The sequence below is a fragment of the Schistosoma haematobium genome, chromosome 6 (assembly GCF_000699445.3).
Source record: "Schistosoma haematobium chromosome 6, whole genome shotgun sequence".
NCBI lineage: Eukaryota > Metazoa > Platyhelminthes > Trematoda > Strigeidida > Schistosomatidae > Schistosoma > Schistosoma haematobium.
Genome location: NC_067201.1, coordinates 3,348,871 through 3,358,015, shown reverse-complemented (window position 1 = coordinate 3,358,015; position 9,145 = coordinate 3,348,871).

Here is a 9,145-nt window from a genome sequence, read left to right as displayed (position 1 = left end):
TAATAATAATAATAATAATAATAATAATAATATCCTGTTATCCTGTTATTAGCAACAACCTACTGTGGGAGAGAACAAACCAGATCCCAGCGGAGGGAGAAATCAGGGAGAAGCGCTGGAAGTGGATAAGACACGTATTGAGGAAAGCACCCGGCTGCGTCACAAGACAAGCCCTCACATGGAATCCTCAAAGCCATAGGAGCAGAGGAAGACCAAAGAACACATTACGCCGGGAAATGAAAATAGACATGATAAAAATGAACAAGAATTGGATGGAAGTAGAAAAGAAGGCCCAGGACAGAGTGGGTTGGAGAATGCTGGTCGGCAGCCTATGCTCCACTGGGAGTAACAGGCGTAAGTAAGTAAGATTTTCACTCTTTCTCTGGATAATCGGCCATGTGTCCGACACTTCTTAACACCAACTGCATATATTTCATACAAACCACTCACAAGACCGTTTTGTAAGTAACGGAATATATTTATTAGCTTCAAACAGCAACATAGTTCTATAAGAAAGTGTGTTATTTCCAAGGGGATTAGATTCCAAATTAATTTGTAGTGTGGCGTCGATTTGCGGTTGACTAAGATCACCACTACAGGAAGACTACGTGTCAGTTAACCGATAAGATCTCTTGTAAGCCAAATATCAGAAGGCGGCTGATGGCTGTAGTCGAGATGTATTTGTTGGCGATCTCGTGATATCGAAAGAATACTGAGATCGTGCCAGGCTTCAAGTGTGGTTACTGAGGGTAACCGAATTCGTGCAGGGTCACAGTCAACGGAAGAATGTATGTGTTTTGGTACAGTTAAACAAACAAGTACGGTAAAACAATCCCTGGTACAATTGGTTATAATAATAATTGTTTCCATTACACCAGTCATGTTCTCTTGATAGAAGTAGGTCACTACAAAGTAGACACTTTAGTTATGATTATCATTACACATTTATAAATGTCATCAGGCTAACTATAGCATTCACTTATGAAAATTCTATATCATACCCTTCACCCACCTAACTGTGGTTTCATGAGGCATGTGTCAACACTTAAATTTTTTCTGACAAGTATCTTCTCTTATTGTTGCTTTACTCATCTACATACACGTTAACCTGGTTTGTACACTCGTTGCATCATGTCAACTCGATGCCATTCGAATTTAACGATTATTTGAACGACCTTTAATAGTTTCCACCAAACACATCATAATCGTTATCACAATATGCATATGGGTTTATGAATCAAGCCATCGTATTGGGCACCTGTAAAGACGCTTAACACAGTTACGATAATAAAGTTACTGCACTAGGATGTCATCATACTTCACTGATATAATGATTAAATTGCCATTTAGTTGTCAGCCAACCGGGCGTTCAAAATAAACATTCTGGAGTCTACTATCAAAATGAACACTAACTGAACAAATATTTCTTTGATCTGGTTGGCGTGATTTAACAAAATATTTTTTTACGTGGTTGAATTGCCGACCTCATGCCGAAACCTCCTCCTTTTACTGGGCTTCGTACCGGGAGTAACTCTAGAAGAGCTACAGATGGGCATTGGAAGCAGACATGAAAATGGTGAATAGCAACTGGGAATGATTGTTTAGAAGATATTGGAATGTAGAGTGCTGGTGGGCGGCCTGCGTTCATCCACGAGGGTTAACAGGCGCAAGTAGGTAATTAGGAACGAATATTTCCCTATCGTGACTCGCAATATAATCGGGCTGCCCGGATCCATTAATGCTACAAACGTTTGATATTTAATAATTACGTAAAACAACAATGCTGATTCTCCACTGGCTAACTCCGTATCAATATTATGAATAGTTATTCACAATGATTTCTATATATCGTCATGAAACATTGTTATGACTTGACAATCATACAATGCGATTGATAAAATTGGTGAAACTGTTGATAAAGTCGTCTGACAAACTGACTGATAATTAGTGACACAATCATCTATGTGAGTCGTCGGTATAAACGATCGAGCAAATCTGCAAACTGGAAACATCGCTGTCGAATCTACCACAACACTGACAAAGGTTCATACCATTATCATAGACATGAGTTGGGAGTTGTACTCCCTTTGGCTACAACCCATGTCCACGACCATAATCACTTGAGTGGGACTCACTGTTCATCATCTTCTGAAGTTTTGTCTAACCAAATGTATCGCACAACACCATTTCATTTTATAATCGTTCAAGTTCATTCAGATCTGTCTCCATATTATCACAGACTTTATCCTTACAACTTGTATGTAAGAATATAAATAACTGGTTTATTACACGTGAAATCAGTGAGCCTAGAACATGCATCTTACGGATTTAATTACTGTTAGCTGTCTATTCAAAGTTCACATGATTATCTTTTTCCACGTATTTAATGGATTTTTGATAATAGTTCATATGTATTAGTAGTTTTATTGAATCTTGGCAAGGTTAACCAATAATGATATCGAAAAATTCTTTTTACAACTAAATAAACCATATTAGACTTAACAAACCAACGGAAACACTAGTTCATATTCTTCATCTCTGTGATTATGCTTTTGTTCTTCCAGTTAGCCTACTAATTCAGATGTAATTGGAAATCAACTCAAATGGATAGCATACCTAAACGAACATTGACTGAATTCCTAATTTAAATCAAAGATAATACTAATATCAACATTTCTACAATATTGATTGTCCTTCTATTTCTAAGCACTAAATACTTGTACTTCTTATAAGCTAACCTTTTAACTTACGATTATTACTATGTAACTTGATGTGACTTGTTAAGATATCTCTATGCTAAACCGTCCTTCATTATTATAATACCACTTTGTTTTACTTTTAAATAATGTTGAAGTAGATTTTCATTTTGTTAGTATTAAGAATTGAATCAAAAATTTTGGAATTAACAATCATCAATAATATATTTCTGCCAGAGCGGGTTCATACCATTGTAGCGTGGTGTCGAGTTGGGATTAACTGTGAACACCGCTACCAAGAAACACGTGTCAAGTAAATCAGAAGGCGAAGGTAGAGCGTAACCAAATAAATCCATAAAATCCCCGAGAAGCCAAATATCAGAAGCCAGTTAATGGACCAAATCGAGATATATTCGCTGGCGATCTCGTGGTATCGAAAGGATACCGAGATCGTGCCAGGATAGAAGCTTGGTTACAGAACGTAACCGAATTCGCGTGAAGTCACAATCAAAGTGTAAGAATAAGAATGGAAGCAAAATATAGCTGTCATTAGCACAGTCAAACAAAAGCACATTAAAACAAACACTGGTATAGTTGGTTATAATAATAATTGTTTTTATTAAACCAGTCGTGTTCTCGTGATAAATGTGAGTCACTACACCATTTTCACAGGCATAGTTTATAATTTACAACATTTATTTTTAGCTAAAATGTTTCATATGTAGGGTTGTTAAATAGATGAAATCAATAAAAATAAAAGGCAGGACATTCATAAAGTCGTCCCAGAAAGTTAATGATCAAGTTTTTGTTTTAGTGTCGCTCTATGAATTCAATTTTTATAATGTTTCGAAAGTGACATATCATCCATGTTCTGACCCTGGAAAAATCACAGCAGGTCCAAACTCGACATTATGTAGAATGGTCTAGTTCGGTATTAGCACTACTCTAATAATAGACCTAATCCTAAAATTGTACATTTGTCATGATGTGACTATCTAATCTATGAGATATTAAGTGGAAGCCTCATCATTGTCTATACTGACTCGTAGTAACGTAAGGATCAGCAATATAACGTCTAATATGAGCCAGTCTAGGTGACTCGACATTTGTGTATTAGTTCCCTCAAGATTACAGGTACACCTTGCTGAAGAGTGCCAAGTAGCACGAGACCTAGGTTCATAGTTTTCTGTTGACTACCTCCAACCACCATCTTACCTGCTACATATTATGAATAATCACAACATTATTTATATTCCCATGTGTTCGAACTCCGAATTCTATGTTGCATTATGTGTCAACCTAACTGAATAACATATTGCAATAAACCTTGTAACGTCCTAATCTTGCTTGTAAGCTGACGTGCCTCATGTAGTATAGTGTTATATGAAAATTAATTACTAATTATTATTTATAAAATGATGCGATAATCTCATTATTGTATAGCCTTTTGTCAATTCACAGAATGGAGGCTTGCATAAATGTGCCATATAGGTGTAAATTTTAGTGGATAGATGCTCTATATCTTCTATATGAATGAGCTCAAGCTGCTAGAAGCTCAGGTTTGAAGTTGGTAGTATGGTAATATGACATGTAATAATCACAGATTGAAACAATAGTAATGAAAGTCTGTCAACATAAGTAGCATGTAACACCAGTTGGAAGTGGAGAACCTGAAAGCAAAAGGCTAATAAGATCGAGCAGAAGAGAATAGAAATGGAAATATAAAGAAACTAAGAACTGAAAGAATCATACAGAATGTGAATGACAAATGATGGAAATTTGCAAATAAATATTCTGTGAATGTTCCTTATATTTTACCAAGATATTTTGGCACCACCTGAATTTTCGATCATAAAACAACAACTAACTATGACTTCCAATGCATCATTCCAAACTGTTACTGCTTAAAAAACTTATTTTACTAACGCATCTTGCTTTATGCCATACCACACAAGTTTATATACTTTTACCCAAGCTAACTTAAAATTGATATTTCACCTAAGATGTTACTATGCGATTTACTTTCATTATTGTGATTGATCCCATGAAACATCTGACAATTTTAGCATAAGTTTTGTTCTTACTCTTCCTGAATTCTTAATTAAAAACAGAAGTTTGTACTCCACTAACTCAAACAAAATAAATTGACTTTCAACGTTCTTTTTTATTTTCGTCGCGTAAATATCACTCTTACAAATTGACGATCTTTTTCTGCTTTCAATTAAGACTTTTATTGCATCATTTTAAACTATTACTGCCTAAACTGTCAGTTCACTACCAAGTCCTTTTACAATGACGATCTATCTTAAATTCTGTGTAATGCATAAAATACTGCTTATTCGTATTGTTTTCTATGAACATGCTGTAGCTTCCAAACTAAAGCGGTTCGGAATGAGAAATAAACCTGTAGGGTTATTGAGACAGTTGTGCTACTGTCCAGTCGTAATCCGAAACAAAGCGCCTGGGTAAGGAATAGTTCTATATATAGTTATCGATTCGAATGTACATTATTGCCTAAACAAACTTCACCATCAGGTTATACAACCGATAATTGTTCAATAGACAATTAAATCTAAATAATATTAGGTAGATAAATTGACGAAAGATATGACTTACCAGTTTCGATAAATAAACGTTTCTGTCAATACAGGAATATTGCTCTATCCTTTCTGGATTGACCATGGACAGATTTGTGGTGGACCAGACGATATATAAACGCAAAAAGTATCAACAAAGTTAATAAAGATCAATAGAAATGTTAATATATATAAGTTAATTATTACAAATACAATAGAAAGTTGGAACTTTACTTAAGTTCACCAAATTGATGTGTGTTCAGCTTTAGTCTGATACACTAAATCCACAATTATAAATGCTTGATAATTCCAATCGGGTTGACGAACTCTCCAGTGATAAAATCCAACGTAGGATGTGATATATTCCAATTACAGTCTATAAATGTAGATAGTATTTGATTTAGACTTCAGTTAACTCAATCACAAACGAAGATAGAACGAGGAATGTGTGAGAAGCAGTATATTTGTTAGCCAGCAACAGTATGTCACGCTCTCAGTATCCCAACGGAAAGTATGTTCAAGGTCATTTACTAAAACAACAGTTACAGTCATTTAAAGTTAAATATAAATACAGTGGAAGGTTGACAAAATAAATACAAATAACACTGAAAACTATTTGCAAAATAAGCTTGTCAGGCCTATCTCCACAGATTATACAAAAATATCAATAACAAATGAATCAAGAATAACCTGTTACAATACTAAGTGTATCCAGTTTTGGAAATGTACTTCAACCAACAACCAAAAAGTGCACAATCCTTGTCAACTCAGAAAATACAATAAAAGAGATGAATCAATCTATGCGGTAGTCTCCAAGACCTAAATATCGAGCAAAATAATCTAAACGTAGATCAAAAGAAATATGGAAACTCACTGGAAACTTAAGGAGAACAAATAGAAAAAAAAACAAAAGAATATACAACTGAAAAGATCAAGGAGAACAAATCCCAACGGTGTGCAAGTGGAGAGATTTCCAAGACTTTTAAAAAAGATCTTACATGTGGTTATTAAAACATTAACATCTACTTTTTGACGCCAACTTAATATTCTTATAAATATCACAGAAACCGTTAAAATATTGTAAGCATTATATGGAAACTATTGAAACTCTTGTATATAATTGCATCTGTAATGAAACGTGGAGTGGCTTCGTCGAAATCCTTATGTGTGGATAAGTTATTTGTGAATAATAATAATAATAATAATAATAATAATAATAATAATAATAATAATAATAATAATAATAATAATAATAATGTAAAAATATAAATTTCGTGGTGCGAACATACCTCACTCGACTATTCCATCAGCAGTCTCACTTCTGGTGACAACCTTCCCAGATTTTGATTATTACCCTGAAGAAGTCCAGACAAGTTAGCTGAACGAAACGTTGGAATTATTTAAATTTCAATCGCTGAGAATATTTCAAATATAATTTTCACATATAATGACTTGTCTATACTCGGCGCTCAATTACTGTCAAACTATTCGTTATAATCTTGACGAATATTCGTATAAACTTCCCAGAATACTTTTTTATTATTGTCCGAACAACAAGGTCCCAGGTAAATGGACGTTAGTACATAATGCCGTAGTCTCCGCCTGAACAGTATAGTTTTGAAGTGCTCGCTCCTAAATTGAGTCTTTGGACTTGAGTGGATGAGTCGATCAACACCCTTGATTACAAGAGTGCAGAATTATAGTCTAAGTCAGCATTAATACATTTATCTTTGCTAATATGATGATAGGCATAATCTCAAAATTGTAGATTTGTCAGGATGTGATTACCTAATCTATAAGATCTTACGTGGAAATCGTGTCATTGTCTTTACTGAATCTTGTAGCAACCAACAATGTAATGTTTAACAGATCTTAAGAACACATTTGGGTTGGAGATAGAATAACATATTTATTGTGGGTGGGGAAAAGTTATACGGATTGACCGCACCCGCAAAGCCGAGCCACGCCATACGGATTCCGTCCAGGCGCTCATCATTTTTGACCTTTGCGTGTTACACATTGAATTTAACTCTTCTCAGGCAATATATGAACAGATAAAAGAATCTTGTGGTTAGTGCTACGTTCCTACGACAATATTGAATGTTAACTGTTGGGATAAATTTACCGACTAACACTATACATAAATTTTCATTGTATAATTACTCAGTAACTAAACTATGCATATTCATATTCCTCTTATCATCAGCTTTATTTTGACCCATAAACTATTTTTATAGGATTTACCGTTCTTGAGTTATTCCCAGTCTATTAATTACAGTCTCCCACAATCACAACCACTTTTGGCTAGACCTTGTACAAATGTTATTTCCTATTTTGTGGTGTGATATGGTCTGTTTGGCTTGTATATAAACCCAATATGTTTGAAATACATGATTCATATCTCCGACGCTGAGATTGGTGTTCTGGACTCAACATGTAGGCAGGGCTAGACAGGAAGCGGGACCGATAACGACTCTAGACTGTTCGAAAGGGAGTATGCGTCATTGGTCCGGTTGATAATTCACTGTTTTCTAATTGGTGGTATCATTACGTTATATATTAATACAGCACAAGGCCACAAGTTATAACAGTTACGACCCAATATCAATACAAGAGTAAGGTTTATGGAAGGTATCTGAACTTCTCCTAAATCTCTGATCGGATCAGTTATGTTCACATTAACAGTACAAAACTTCCAAAATTTGGTATGAATGTAGATGATGATATGGCAAACCAAAGTTTATTTCAAAACATGTTCTTCTGTATAGTACGTGGAGATTTTTCGAGTCACTTACATTCAATAACATAATAATTGTGCACAGAATTTGTGTTTAGATATAATTATTGGTTAGGAGTGACTCGAAAAATCTCCAAGTACTATACAGAAGAACGTGTTTTGAAATGAACTTTGTTTCTTGTATCGTCATCTGCATTCATACCAAATATTAGAAGCCCGGTCATTACACAAACAGTTAGCTATTCGATCACTGATGGTTAGCTGATCGAAGTCGTATTTTAACAATGTTGCATCTAAATTCAGGACAAATTATTCATTTCTTCACGATTCAAGATGTCATATTAGGGTTGCCCAGAGTTTAGTACTAAATCATTTAATATTTTTAGTCTATGTGAATGACATTTTTCAACAGATATCCTCCGAAATATAACTTTTGTTGTGTAGCTTTGAAGAGTTTTCATTACTATTATTATTTTCCTACACATGCAACCTACTCATAGATGGCTACTCTGAAGAAACCATGTCAAACTTCATTAATCACGCATTGCATACAATAGATTTAACAATAAACCCATGATATTCACAATATTTTAACCAATACTGTATACAAAGTCAACAAGATTTTGGCATCCACATAGATAAGAACACCACGTATTGATCATCAGTGAATGTCCTCAAAAATTGAATACATCATACAACATTTTCATTAGTACTAGTTCAACAAAAACGAAAGAAATGAAAAAATATATTCTATCTTTTGTCAGACGAAAATAGAAATCGATGACCCGATAGGTATCAGTTCATCTCGTAAAAAAAGATTAAGAATACATAGAATAGTACATAACTTTGTATGTTAGATGTCACATGAGTGAATTACATATAGATATGACTGGTTAGTGAAATGATTTTGTTCATATGGATGATTACACTAAATGAGAAACTAAATATTTGGAGATTGGTCACAACCATATATACAAATACAACAATAGTGTATAAATAATGAAGTGCATATGTAATAACCAATTCCTTATACTGATCATGTATTCAATCCATACAGTGAAACAACTGTTGATCAAAACCATTCTCTTCTGTATATTTCTATATTGCATTTACTTTCAAATAGTGGATGGAGGACC